Below are 13,326 nucleotides of genomic sequence, written 5' to 3'. Positions count from 1 at the left end.
CTGCTGTCATCTTAGAGTGCTAGCCTCCCCACCCCTGGGAATTCCAATTGTCTACATACATGTGGTAGACCTCCCCCCAGCAGACCAGCAGCTGTCCAGGTTAGGGGCTAGGGTCCGTTTCATCTCTGCCTTTTCCAGCACCTTGGCAGAGATTTCTCCGAATCGGATCGAGAGTCTTCTTCACACCCTACCCGAGATGATGGCATGGTGCTGCTGGAAGGCAGAGATCCGGGGGTTCAATCCCTGTTCTGGTGGTGCCCAGCTGGTGTCCTTCACAGTTTCCCTTGCTTGTGTAAGGCGAACATAATAATCACAGGGCCAATGTTCTGGCATAGCGGGTTAAGCCGCTGCCTGTGAAGCCAGCATCCCATATTGCAGCACCAGTTCGAGTCCCGGCTGCTCCACTTCTGATCCAGCTCCTTGCTAATGCACCTGGAAAAGCAGCGGAAGATGGTCCAAGTGCCTGGGCCCTTGCACCCACGTGGGAGTCCTGGATGGAGTTCCAGGTTCCTGGCTGCAGCCTGACTCAGCCCTGGCCATTGTGGCAATTTGCAGAGTGAACCAGCAAATGAAAACACACACACACTCTCTCTCTCTCTCACTCTCTCTAGCTCTCGCTCTTGCTCTCGCTCTTGCTCTCTCTGTCTTTCAAGTGAATAAAAACCTTAAATAACCATAATAATTGCTCCCACCCCAGGTTACAGTCAATATTAAAGGCGGCGATAAAAAGAGAAAGCTGTTCTTGAAATAGATGCTATATGCACAGTGTCCATCCTCCCTTGCCCAGGTCTGCTGAAGGGGTGAGCAAATGCAGCGGTGAATGAATGAAGTGCCTGAGGTGCAAGGTCCCTTTCTTCTAGGGCCGCCCCCACCCACCCACCCACCCAACAGCCCACAGCACCGCACTCTGTCCCCAGCCTCCTGAGGCTCAGAGTTTACACACCGAAAATTCCCAGAAGCTGAGACTTCCAAACAAAGCCCCCAAGTTTGGATGTATCAGCCATGCTATTAAAACAGTCCTTCTCAGCTGCCTAAGGTTTCCAACTTCTGCTCTAATCCAGCGTGTAAATATTTACGGAGCCTGACACCACTCCTAGGCCACTTGCTCCGCTGCCAAACATTCATTTCCCTTGCAGCTCCACTGATTTGATATTTTTAGGAGCAGGGGAGGATGGAGGGGCGTGTGTGCGTGCATCTGTGTGTATGGGCGTGCATGTGTGTGTGTGTGCGTGCGCGTGTGTGTGTGGGAGAGGGAGAGAGAGGCTCAGTCTTTCTCGTGATGAATTCCTTCCAGGGCCAGGAGAGACACAGGAGGAGAGAGGGGGCCTTGGGCTTGGTGCTTCCTGCTGTAGCCTCAAGGTGCAGAACACGGAGCACAGTGCTGTTCCAGTAGGCAGCGCCCTGCAAAAAGCACTCTCTTTTCTGCCTCTTTCTCCTCTAGGAAGGAGACAGGGAGCACATTCCAAGGTGCTCCTGCTGTGTCGAGCTGCGTGTCATGAGCCCACGGCCACCTCCTCCAAGAAGTCTTCCATCATGGCCCTAAGAGAGTCTCCATCTCTGTCTGTCTCCCTGTCTGTCTGTGCCCCCCTCCCACTGAGCCATCTCAGTACATGAAGCCCAAGTCATTGGCATCCCCACAGCCTCAGCATCCATCCAGTCTGGCGCAGGACAAGGTGCTCAATGAATCTGCATCACTTGTGCACAGATGTGTTTAATATTTATGAATGGGATGGAGGCGGGAAGGAGAAAGGGTGCTTTTTTGGCTTCAGCTTCCCAAGACAATTTCTTCTCCCCCTCACAGCAGAGAACCTCAGGAAGAGGGGAAAAAAGCAGCATTTCTGGCAGGTTCCAAGCAGGCAGGGACATAGTCTGGCTTGTGCCGCTGCACGCTGGCATTTAGAACTCTTAACTCGAAAGGCTCACAAGGTAAGCACCCATGTGAGATGGGATCCCTGGCGAAGTCTCTCCACCAGGTAATAAAAGGCAGACCTGGGTTTTGAAGCCAGGCAGCTTGGTTCCAGTGCCTGTATCCTTTGCCACACTATCCCACCTCCCTTAGTAAGTACTCACGGACAATGTGCTAAATGAATGGAAAAGGGGAAGAATTCTAAACAGATTGAACCTACCATGACGCCTCTGCTATTGGTAACCGTGGTATCACAATGATGCTCGCGACGGTGGCAATGATGATGACATTGAAGGGAGACAGAGGAGGAGGAGGAGTCCTGAGCAACGTGGCCTATCAGCTTCCTCAAGTCCCATCCCAGGTCAGGATTCGTTCAGTCACCCCCAAAGAAAGGAGCGAGGCCACAGCCCATCATGACCTGTGGGGAACGCAGGTCAGCTCTGCCCCTGGGGCTGGGGCGTTCCCAGAGGCACAGATGCCTTGTTCTCATTGGACAAAGACTTTGTGGGTGTCCCTGGAGACCTGGCGCTGAGGCACACGCCCCGGAAGATCAACCTGGCAGAGGGGAGGTAGGGGCTGGACGCCACTGTTCAGCTCTGTGCTGGTCAGACCAACATCCTGGGGGCCAAATCGCTGCGCCTCTGCACAGACTGAGCCTCGGGCAACTTCCCTGGAGCCTGGAGCAGTGTTGGGAAGGTTTAATGAGATAGGAGCGCGGTGCACGGGCAACGGGGACTGGCACAGGGGAGGAGAGGACAAATCAAATGCACGCCCTCTTCCCTTGCTCTCTGTCATTCCCTGGGTGCAAAGTCTTTGCTCTGCTTTTGTTGGGGGAGGACCCAAGCCCTCCCCAGCCTTCTCCCCCAACCCCCGCCAGCCCAGACATCAGAGTCTGGGGAAAGAAAAAACTGGCTAAGGACTCCCAGAGAAATCCATGGAGGGACTGTTAGGTGGTTTCTCCTGCGTGTTTGTGGCCGAGACCTCAGTGTCGGGGCTAGCGGTGCCCTGCCTGGCCGTCGTCTCGGAATTCAGGGGGCTTCAAGAACCTTTCCCCTGCCCGTCCCATCAGCTCCGCCTCCCCAAGGCTGCTGAGAGGCCAGGGTGATGGATGGGGCCCTGCCTCCCCCCTTAGCACTTCTTTGATGAGAAGAAAGAGAAAGGCACCTGAGTTTGAAATCAAAAACAGGTGAATTGCCTCCAAGTCAGCCTGGGCCTTCGCGGGGTCTGCAGGAAGGTTGGCGGCCGAGGGGGGAGAGGCAGAATGTGATAAATCACGCTGTCAGCTGGGGGTGCTACCCTCCAGCTGCAGCGGCGGCAGTGGCCACCGCTGCTTCTTCCTCCCTCCCAGGATGGGTGCGTGCCCACAGCCCAGAGGTAGGGCGTGGGGTCACCATTCCTAACAACCCCCCCCACCGCCCCATCTACTATGCACACTCACACTGGGGCTGCCACTTGCCACCCTCACCCCCACCGCTACCCTGTGCCCTGGCCACATCCTCACAGCCCAGGAGCCAGGAGCTTCTTCCCGGTCTCCCGTGTGGGTACAGGGGCCCAAGCACCTGGGCCATCTTCCACTGCTTTCCCAGGCACATTAGCAGGGAGCTGGATCGGAAGTGGAGGAGCTGGGATCTGAATGGGCAGGTAGCACCTCTCAGCTGCCTAGGCCTCCCGGATACAGTGAGCAATTATCCAGAATGTTCCTCAGTGTTAGAAAAGGGGTGTGCAGAGAGCACCAAGGCTAGATGTGGGAGAAGCAGTGCCCAGGCCTGCGGACACAGGAAAACAAGTAGGCTAAGAGCTAGGCTGGGTCTCAGAGCTCTACCTCTCCCAGACAGAGGCTGGGAACAGCCACACAGCCAGCGAGGGCGCGACCTGAGGCTGTACGTGCTTAGTGGACCGAAGTCAGTTGCGGGGCCACAGCCTCCTCCAACTGCCACATCGCAGCGCGCTGGTGCGTCCTGCCTGCCTGCCTCCCTGTCTCTTCTTGCTATGCACCGTGCAGAGAGGGCGGGGGAGAAAGGAGAGAAGACGCGTGGAGAGTGAACCCTGAACATTGATAAGCGGGCAAGGAGAGGGGAGACCCAGGCCCAGGAGACTTGGACAGGGGTCCCTGGGGAGGAGGAGAAGGGGAGCCTGGCTAGACAGGGAACGCAGTCCGCGAGTAGGTAGACAGGAGATTCCCTCTCAAAAGACACAAGCTGCAGAGAATTGCAAGGAGGAAGGGGGTCGGCCGAGGCGCCGCAAAGAGGGCTGTGGCCCAGGGGGTCTCCCCTCCCCGACTTACGCTGGTCTCCCCTAGGGGCAGTGGGGGGCGAATTGAAAATGAAACACCTCGTCCTCGGGCCCAGGGATGTGACCCTCGGCGTAAGAGGATTAGGGAGGCTTCCAAGAGGAAATGGGGAGGGTGCCAGAAGTGGGGGAGCCCCACGCAAACTTCTACTGCCCCCCCAACCCCTCATCCCCATCCCCACCCCACCCCCACCCCAAGCCAGGAGAAAGCGCGCTTCCGAGCTCACCGCAGCCGTGGAGCGCTACTGCCCCCGTGTGGCCATGGTGGGATGCTGGCCGGCCGGGTGCCCAGGGCGGTCTGGAAAACAGGCTGGGAGGGGACACCACGTGGGCCTTTGGACCTGGAAAGGGGGCAGGTGTGCAGAAGAGCCCAGGGCACAGCCGTGCTTCAGGAAGTTCCTTTCTACCCCAGGGCGCAGTCCAGTCCCTGCCATCTGGGCCTCTGTGTGCCTCCCATTTAACTCCCAGGAGCCTGTTTGCCTAGTACATAGCCTAGAAGTGTGCATGCATGTGTGAGCGAGTGTGTGTGTGTGTGTGTCGGTAGGGTGTGAGCTTGTGCACAGTGAAGGATGGGACCAGGACCCTCAAGGAGCTTATATATTTTTAAAGTTGTATTTCTATTACTTATTTTAAAGGGAGAGGGGGCGGGGGGAGAGAGAGAGAGAGAGAGAGAGAGAGAGAGAGAGAGAGAGAGAGAGAGAATTGCTGGTTCACTCTCCAAATGGCCAGAACAGCCGGAGCTGGGCCAGTCAGGAGCCAGGAGCTACTTCTGGGTCTCCTTCATGGGTGCAGGGTTCCAAGTACCTGGTCCATCTTCTGCTGCCTTCCCAGATGCGTTAGCAGGGAGCTGGATCAGAAGTGGAGCAGCCTGGACACAAACCCAATGCCAGGGCCCCCGTAGGAGCTGAACTATAAAAGGCTTTTGGAGTCAGGAACTCTGGATTCCATCTTCCCTCTATGGCAGCCTGGCTGTGCATTTGTGACCATGCCCTTGCCCTCTCTGGGCCTCAGGCATGCCATCTGGAACCCGAAAGGACTTGGCCTTGATGACCTCAAAAGGCCTATCCAGCTGTGACACTGTCATCGTGTCACTCCCTAAGAGAGATTGAAGAAGAAACGAGTGTGATGGGAGGCAGGGTTAGTTAAGTGCTCCGTTGTGAGTTGGAGAGGTAGTTGGCATACATAATCCTAAGGACATTGCCCTGACCCTCCTCTTCCTGATCTGCCCAGACAGGCTGGGGGGGGGTGCAAACTCAGGCCTTGGCTTCTAAGGGTCAAGGGCAGGAGGGCAGGGTTCCTCCTGCGTCCTTTCCGAGCCCCAGGGTGGATGGCAAGTGCAAGGTCAGGGAGCTCTGTTCTGTGAGCCGAGCCCCAGGCAGCAGCCTCAGCCTGGAAACCTGAGCCTGGCTCAGCTGCCTCCAGACAGGAGGGGAGGAGAGGGAGGGAGTACGGGGAGGTGAAGGGCATCTCAAGGACACTTCCTGGCTCTGGCTGGGCAGGGCAGGCCTCACCCAAGGGTGTCTGTGAAAGCCTGGCGGGAGGCGGGGCTGGGGGGGGGTGAAGCAGGGGAGGCAGGGTCACCCAGCTAGAAGAATCAATCAGAAAAAAAGGCGGGGTGGGTGTTTGTGACGTCCGCGTCGGGCTGGCGCTTGAATCTCTGTGTTCCTGGCCCTCTGCCTCAGTTTCTTCATCTGTACAATGGTGTCCACCTTGGAGAGCTGGTGTGTAAAGATTCAGTGACTTAATATTTATGAAAAGCACTTAGAACATTCCCTGGCACCTACTGAGTGGTTTTACTTTTTTTTTTCTTTGGCATTTCTATTTCTATTTTTAAGCCCCAGGAAATCCTGTCCCAGAGTAGCACCAGTCTGAGGCATCCTGGAATGTTCTAGCTGGCAAGACTTTTCTATTCGAAGACTTAGAGGAATTGAACAGGTTCAAATTCCACTGCTCGCTGCTGTGGATACCGATGGAGAGGGCAAGAGCCATGCCTGAGATCCCACAGCAAACTGTGGCTTGGCTAAGGTTTCTTCACTACTGGGCCTGGGCCTCGCTTGTTGTCCTTTGTGGATGAGTATCTTCCGGTGTCCCTGCTCGTGAGCCGTGGCCCTGAATCCTGGGAATCGGGTCACCTCAACTCCTGTGTCCCTTGGAGCCAGCGTGTTTCCAGCTGGAAGGCACCTCAGGGGTCACTGGGTTCCTTAAGCCACCCCTTGATGGCCGTCACCTTCCCTGTCTGTACCCTCTGACCACCTCGCGCCTCCCTCTTGGAGGTATTTAAACCCCAGTAACCTAGCCCGACCCTGGCCTCTTGTCTCATGGCCATGCCTGCCGGAAAAGCCCGTTTACTCTGGTGACTGACACTGAGCGAGACAACCATGGGGACAGTTTCCACGCAAGGTTGTGCCTTTTCCAAGTTGCTGCTTGGAGTGGCCCATGGTAACAAGCCCGCCGGCCCTGCCCCCAGGAGGGGAGGGTTCAGCGACTCAGGCCCCTGGGGAAGGAGACCCCCACCCGGGGCTGCCCCCATCAGGGCCTGGGGTCCTTCCAGCACTGCCCCCGCCGTCCTTGCAGCCCACCTTGGGCTGGCCCTCTTCCCTAGCGCCTGGGTTAGACCTGTTTCCAATGATTCACGTCTCTGCGCTTCCACCTCGCCCCTGGGAGCCAGCTCCGCGCTCTTAATAGATCTTATGGTTAAGAAGTTTTTTCCTGCTACTCAGCGTTAGTGCTTAAAGTGCAGTTACACTCTGAAAATTGACCATAAAATGACACCATGGGGTCCACATTTATCCTCCAGCCGCAATTCCAGACCAGCCTGGTTCAGTTTTCAGCTTGAAAAATGGCTTTTGGGGGCTTCAAACTCCACCCCAGTCCTAAATCTGCCTCTGGGCTTCCCCCTCGGTGGCGCCTCCCTCTCCCAGGCCAGTGTGTGTGCGGGGGGAGGTAACTCTTGGCCTGCTGAGGTAGCAGGCCAGGCCCGGTTCAGCTGGGACCATTTCCTGAGACCCTTGTGAGAGCGCCTGGTCTGGGAGGGACACTGGGGATGAATCCTGTGGCACCAATGCCCTCCAAGCAGGGCCACGGCCAAGGCCAAGAGCTCTCCTCAGAGAACTTAGGGAGACTGGGCTGGGAAGGGGAGGGGTATTTGCAGACCCCAGAGTGATCTTCAGGCCAAGACGACATGGTCACTCCAGGGTGCTCAGCTAGGAAAGATCTAGCAGGTCTTGTGTCTGCGGGGTGCTACTGGTCAACCACATGGCCTGGCAGTCAAGGCCAAGGGCCGCCCACATACAGCTCGGGTGCCTTTTAGCTTTGGGCAGACCCTCCCTAGCGTTTCTGCCTCCCCAGTCCATGCTACCAATTCCTGGTTATCTGGTTCCCAAGCCCACAGCAAATTAGAAGCAGTAAATCAGAAGGAAGGCAGAGCGGCTCCTGGAAGCAGGCACACTAAAAGTGTCACGAAGTGTGAGCTGATGGCCTGACACACCAGTAAAACACACAACAGCCTACACCAGGTACAAGAGCTCAGAGAAGGCAACCAGCGCTGGCGGGCATGGCCCTGAGGACTTGGTCTGGCACAGCACAGCGCAGATCATGCCGGGCTGCTAATAAGGCCAGCCTGGATCTCCAAAAAGAACAGGCAGACAAGGGGGAGCAATGGTTCCTAAGCATTTCCACACAAAACAAGTAATCCGGGAAGACATTAGGCATGGTGGTTAACACACCACTCGGGAAGCTCACATCCCATCTCAGACTGCCTGGGCTCCAGCCCTGGCCCCACTCCTGAGTCCAGCTTCCTGTCAACGCAGACCCCAGGAGGCAGCCGGTGATGGCTCAAGAGGTTCAGTCCCCGTTGCTCGTGTGGGGAGACCTGGAAGGAGTTCTGGCTTCTTCAGTCTGGACCACTCCTGGCTGTTTCAGGCATGCAGGGGGTGAACCAGTGGATGGGAGTGCTTGCTTGCTCACTCTACTTTTCGAATAAATAGAATTTTTAAAAATGAGTAAGCTTTGGGCCGGCGCTGTGGCACAGTAGGTTAATCCTCTGCCTGTGGTACTGCATCCCATATGGATACTAGTTTGAGTCCCGGCTGCTCCATTCCTATCCAGCTCTCTGCTATGGCCTTGGTGGGCAGTGGAGGATGACCCAAGTGTTTGGGCCCCTGCACCCGTGTGGGAGACCTGGATGAAGCTCCTGGCTCCTGGCTTCAGATTGGCGCAGCTCCTGCTGTTGCAGCCAATTGGGGAGTGAACCAGTGGATGGAAGACCTTTCCCTCCCCTTTTCTCCCCCCCGCCACGTTGCCTCTCAAGTAAATAAATACGATCTTAAAAAAATGAGTAATCTTGGGGCTGATGCTGTGGCATAGGTAAGCTGCCACCTGGAATGCTGGCATCCCATATGGGCACCGGTTTGAGTCCCGGCTGCTCCACTTCCAGTCCAGCTCTCTACTATGGCCTGGGAAAGCAGTAGAAGATGACCCAAGTCCTTGGGCCCCTGCACCCATGTGGGAGACCCGGAGGAAGTTCCTGGTCTCTGGCAGATCTCTCTCTCTCTCTCTCTCTCTCTCTCTCTCTAACTCTGCCTTTCAAATTAAATAAATCTTTAAAAAAGAGTAATCTTTTTTTCTTAAAGTGGGCATTCATGAGAATAAAGCCTCAGCTCTCAGGCAGGTTCTCAAGTCCAGAGCACCTCATTCCTCAAGTCCCTACACAGCTGAAGTCGGCCTAGTTCCCGTCCCTTTAAGAGCACGCCTACTCGAAGGACTGCGAAGCTCCAGCAGGGGAATCCAAAGCTTACTAAGGGCTCCCAGGAGGTCCTGTCCCTCTATCTCCTCTGAGAAGATTTCCTTCCAAAAATCTGACAGCTGTGGCCCCCTTGTCTGCCCCAACTCTCCCTGGTGGTCAGACTTCTGCGATTGGCAAGGGATGGATCTGGGAGGTGCTACTGGCCCTTGGTAGGTCTGGTGTCTGCCTGAAGTTGGCAGGAAGTGCAACTGAGGCTGTGGGAACCAGGAGTGAGGGGGCCGAGATCAAGGGAGTGGCCCAGTAGTTTCCTAGCCGGGTGTCCTTGACCGTGAAAAGCGGCACCTAGCACTCGAGCCAGGAATGGTGATCAGGAGCCCCACCTTCAGGGCAGTCAGGTGTCAACAAATGTCATGGGAAAAGTCCCAGTGCTGCAAGGAAGGCTGGTCAGGGCAGCATGCGCCAGGCATAACCAGGCAGACAGGCTAAGCTTGCACCTGCTTGCTTGGGCGCCAATATTGCAGGGACACGTGGAACAGGGGCCCTCTGCCCAGAGTCTGGCTTCAAACTTGCCCTTGCTGCCTTTGACAACCCCCTTCCATCCCCCTCCATGCCACTTGGGCATGGCCTCAAAAAACATGAAGGCTCCTGGTTGGGGAGGGGGAACCAGGAGGAGGGAGGGGAGACGCCTGTGTCTGTCTAACCCTACAGAGAAAAGTCATATGTAAGGGGTTGTGAGAGCAGGGCTGAGTTGGTAATGAAGTCAGCTGATGTTTTTTTTTTTTTTAAATTTATTTGAAAGACAGACTTACACTAAGACACACACACACACACACACAGATCGTCCATCTGCTGGTCCACTCTCCAAATGGCCACTCAGCGGAGGCCGAACTGGGCTGATGGCAGGAGTCTGGAACTCCATTCAGGTCTTCCACGTGGGTGGCAGGGACCCAAGCACTTGGACCCACCTCTACTGCTTTCCCATGTGCATTAGCAGGGAGCTGGGTCTGAAGCTCAGCAGCCAAGATTCGAACCAGTGCTCCTATGGGAGGTCCATGCCGCAGGCAGCAGCTTAACCTGCTGCACCACACCATGGCCCCAAAGTCAGCTGCTTTCTAAGTCAGACAAGCGCCACCTGCTGAGTTACACTTTCCTCAAAGAGCCTGGGCTTTGGGGATGGACAGACCTGGGTTCCAGTCCCAACTTCACCTCTTCCCCTCTGCATCTGGGTGGCTCCCTCCCCTCCTAAGCCTCAGTTTCCTGAGGAAGAACTTCGCACCGCAACCAGGATGCTTAGGCACACAGTACATCTCTGTGGCCACATCCCTGGATGCCGTGGGCTCCTTCCATCCTCACGGCCACCCTGAGAGGCGGGCGGGATGTGATTCTCACGTCAAGGAGGGGCCTGTGAGGTGCTGAGTGTGCAAGTGGCTCTCCCTGTGTCCCTTAGCCAGGAAGCAGTAGGAGCAGGATTCCAATGTGGGCCTCGTTAACTGTGAAGCTCTTTACCAACAATGCCATAGTGAGGATTTCTTTGGCAACTGGCTGCCAACGTGCTTGTCACCTGTCGGCTGCTGTGCCAGCGTGAGAGGTGGCTGCTATTCTTGTTGCTGAGTCGCATGGGCAGCTTGTCCCCTGAGGCACTGCGGCTCCAGGCACTGAGTGAGAACTTCTGGGTTGGGGCCATCCCTGCCAGGTCTCCTGTCCTCTGGCTGCCCAAAGACACATGTTCTTCTGGGTCCGGGATTTTGCATATGTAGAGCTTGTCCCCCTGGGGACCCAAGGCTGTGAAGGGTGGCTCAGGGCCCTGCAGCTGCTCCAAAGGGACATCAAAGGGGCAGCACGTGCCAGGGCGGCACCCTGCTTTGTTTTGAGAGCTTGTGGGTTTGGTGGCACACATACATGCATGCTAGGGAGAGGAGACAGAGACTTGGGCCAGCGGGCGGGCTAAGGAGCTGGCGGCGGCCCTGGGAGTGGCTGGGGAAGAGCAGCATGGAAGGAGGAGGGTGACAAGAAAATACAGCAAAGACCTGGAAGAAAGAGGTGATTGGTGTGGGTGGCTGGGAGGATGCGTTCCTGGTATATTACTCTGCGGGGGCTCCTGGAGTGGGGCCTGCCAGGGCCACCATCTTTGGGTATTTCTTCATTTATGCATCCATTCATATATTCATCCCACACCTATTTATTGCACCCATAAAGTAGCGGTTTACAGAAAAAGCTCTAGAGCTAAACTGCTTGCATTGAATCCCAGCTCGGCTTTCTGTGGGCTGTGCGACCTGGGGTGAGCTACTCACCCGCCAGTGACCTCAGTGTCTCCATCTGTAAAATGGGTATGATACTGGCACTCACTTCTGAGGATGGTTGTGAGCATTCAGTGAGCTAGTCCATGCAAAGTGCTTGGAGCAATGGCTGACACACAATAAGTGCTCAATAGACACACAAACCTGCACTTACCACCTGCCAGGCTTTATGTTAGGCACAAAGAACATACGGGATACAAAGTCCCTGCCTTCATGGAGCCAACATTTAGCCCTGAACTGACCCTCTGGTGGAGGCCTTGCCATCCTTTCTAGAATCTTCCAAAACAGCCAGAAGTGGAATGAGTTCAAACTGGCACTGCCGGGCCCCAATTGCAACCTCTGCTCTCCACGCCTGTTACAATTTCCTTAGTGGACACAGGCCAGGCCTGCCAACTACATACTTTGAAGTTTTTGCTCCCCAACCTCAAAACCTTAGGCAGATGGAGTGACCAGAGTGCAGTTCATCACAAGAAAGCTTCTAGAATGTTGCTCGGGGGAATGGTAGATAAGGTGGGGGGGGGGGCGGGGAGGAGGATCAGTATCAGTGTCCCTCCATCTCTCTCTCTCTCTCCAACTCTGACATCCTTGGTCTCTCTTGGTGAGCTCACACTGCTGGCTCCAATATGTGTGGGAGCATGTGCCCATAGACAAATGCAAGGAGCCTGAGGGATGAGTCTATGGGAAATGAAAGAATGGACTCCGGGCTGAGCCAAGGCGTAGACACTGGACCAGAGTGCCAGGACCCAGGGAGAGCTGGCTACCCACCAGTGGACACTCTGCCCCAGTCAAGGCTGCCAACAGAACATCTTGGGGGAGGGTGCCCGGAAGGGCCAGAGGCATTATGGCAGAAAAGAAAGATTGTGCGTCAAATAAATATGAGAACTGTTAAGTTAAAAATAGGGGCCGGTGCTGCGGCATAGCAGGTAAAGCTGCTATCTGCAGTGCCGGCGTCCCAGTTCGAAGCTCCTGGCTCCTGGCTTTGGTCTGGGCCAGCCCGAGATGCTGTGGGCATTTAAGGAGGAAGGAAGATATTTTCTCTGTCTCTCACCCTCTCTCTGTAACTCTGCCTCTCAAATAAAGAAAATAAATATTTTAAAGAAATCAATGTAAATAGTTTTGGGTTTTATTTACTGCAGAACTTATCAGAGCCTACAATAAGCTACCATGCAAGCATATGACTGAGACTGTGTGTGTGTGTGTGTGTGTGAGAGAGAGAGAGAGAGAGAGAGAGAGAGAGAGAGAGAGAGACTGTCTGTTGTGTTTTCCAAACAAATCGGCCCTCAAGGGCAATTCTCCGCTGAATGGCTCAGGGTAAATGTGAAATAGTGAAAAATGGGCTTGTTTTCTCCAGGCTCTGGGCTCAGCCTTCTTCTACCCCCCTCATGTTCTGGAATCTCCTTACCCAGAGTCCCAAGTCCCAGCCTGCTCTCTGCCCCCTTTGGCCTCTGCGCCCTCCCTAAGCTTACAGAATTCATTAGTGAGTGGTCGTGGGGTGACCAACCAGAGCCCCCGTCACAGCTCTGCATTGAGGCCAGCCCAGGAGGTGCCAGCGAAATGGCCCAGCCCGTGGCCCATGGGCCTGTGCTGTTCCACATGAAGGGATTCCTGCTCATTACCACCCTAACTCATTAGAGCAGCCCCAGGCCCAGGAGGGCCCAGGGAGAGAGCCGTGCAAATTAATGAGCGACCAAATTAAACATGTGCCCTCAGCCAGCGAGCGGTTCCTGCTGCTCAGCTGAGCCCAGGCACGGCCAACTTGGAAGACCCTGGCCTGCGGGCTGGAGACCTCCTGCAGCCATCATCTCCTGTTCCCTGGGGCAGCGTGTCGGAAGTCAGGTTGCCAACTTTGGCGAAAGAAAAACAAAACAAAACAAAACAAAAAAACGTAGCCGGACACCCAGTGAAAATCCCAACTGCAGAGAAACAGTAGCGTTGTTAAGAATGAGTATATCGGGGCCGGCGCCGTGACATAGAGGGTAAAGGCGCTGCCTGCAGCGCCAGCATCCCATATGGGCACCAGTTCGATCCAGCTCCACTTCTGATCCAGCTCTCTGCTGTGGCCTGGGAAAGCAGTAGAAGATGGTCCAAGT

The sequence above is a fragment of the Lepus europaeus genome, chromosome X (genome assembly GCF_033115175.1).
Source record: "Lepus europaeus isolate LE1 chromosome X, mLepTim1.pri, whole genome shotgun sequence".
In the NCBI taxonomy this organism is placed as follows: domain Eukaryota; kingdom Metazoa; phylum Chordata; class Mammalia; order Lagomorpha; family Leporidae; genus Lepus; species Lepus europaeus.
Note: the sequence above shows the minus strand (reverse complement) of the source record.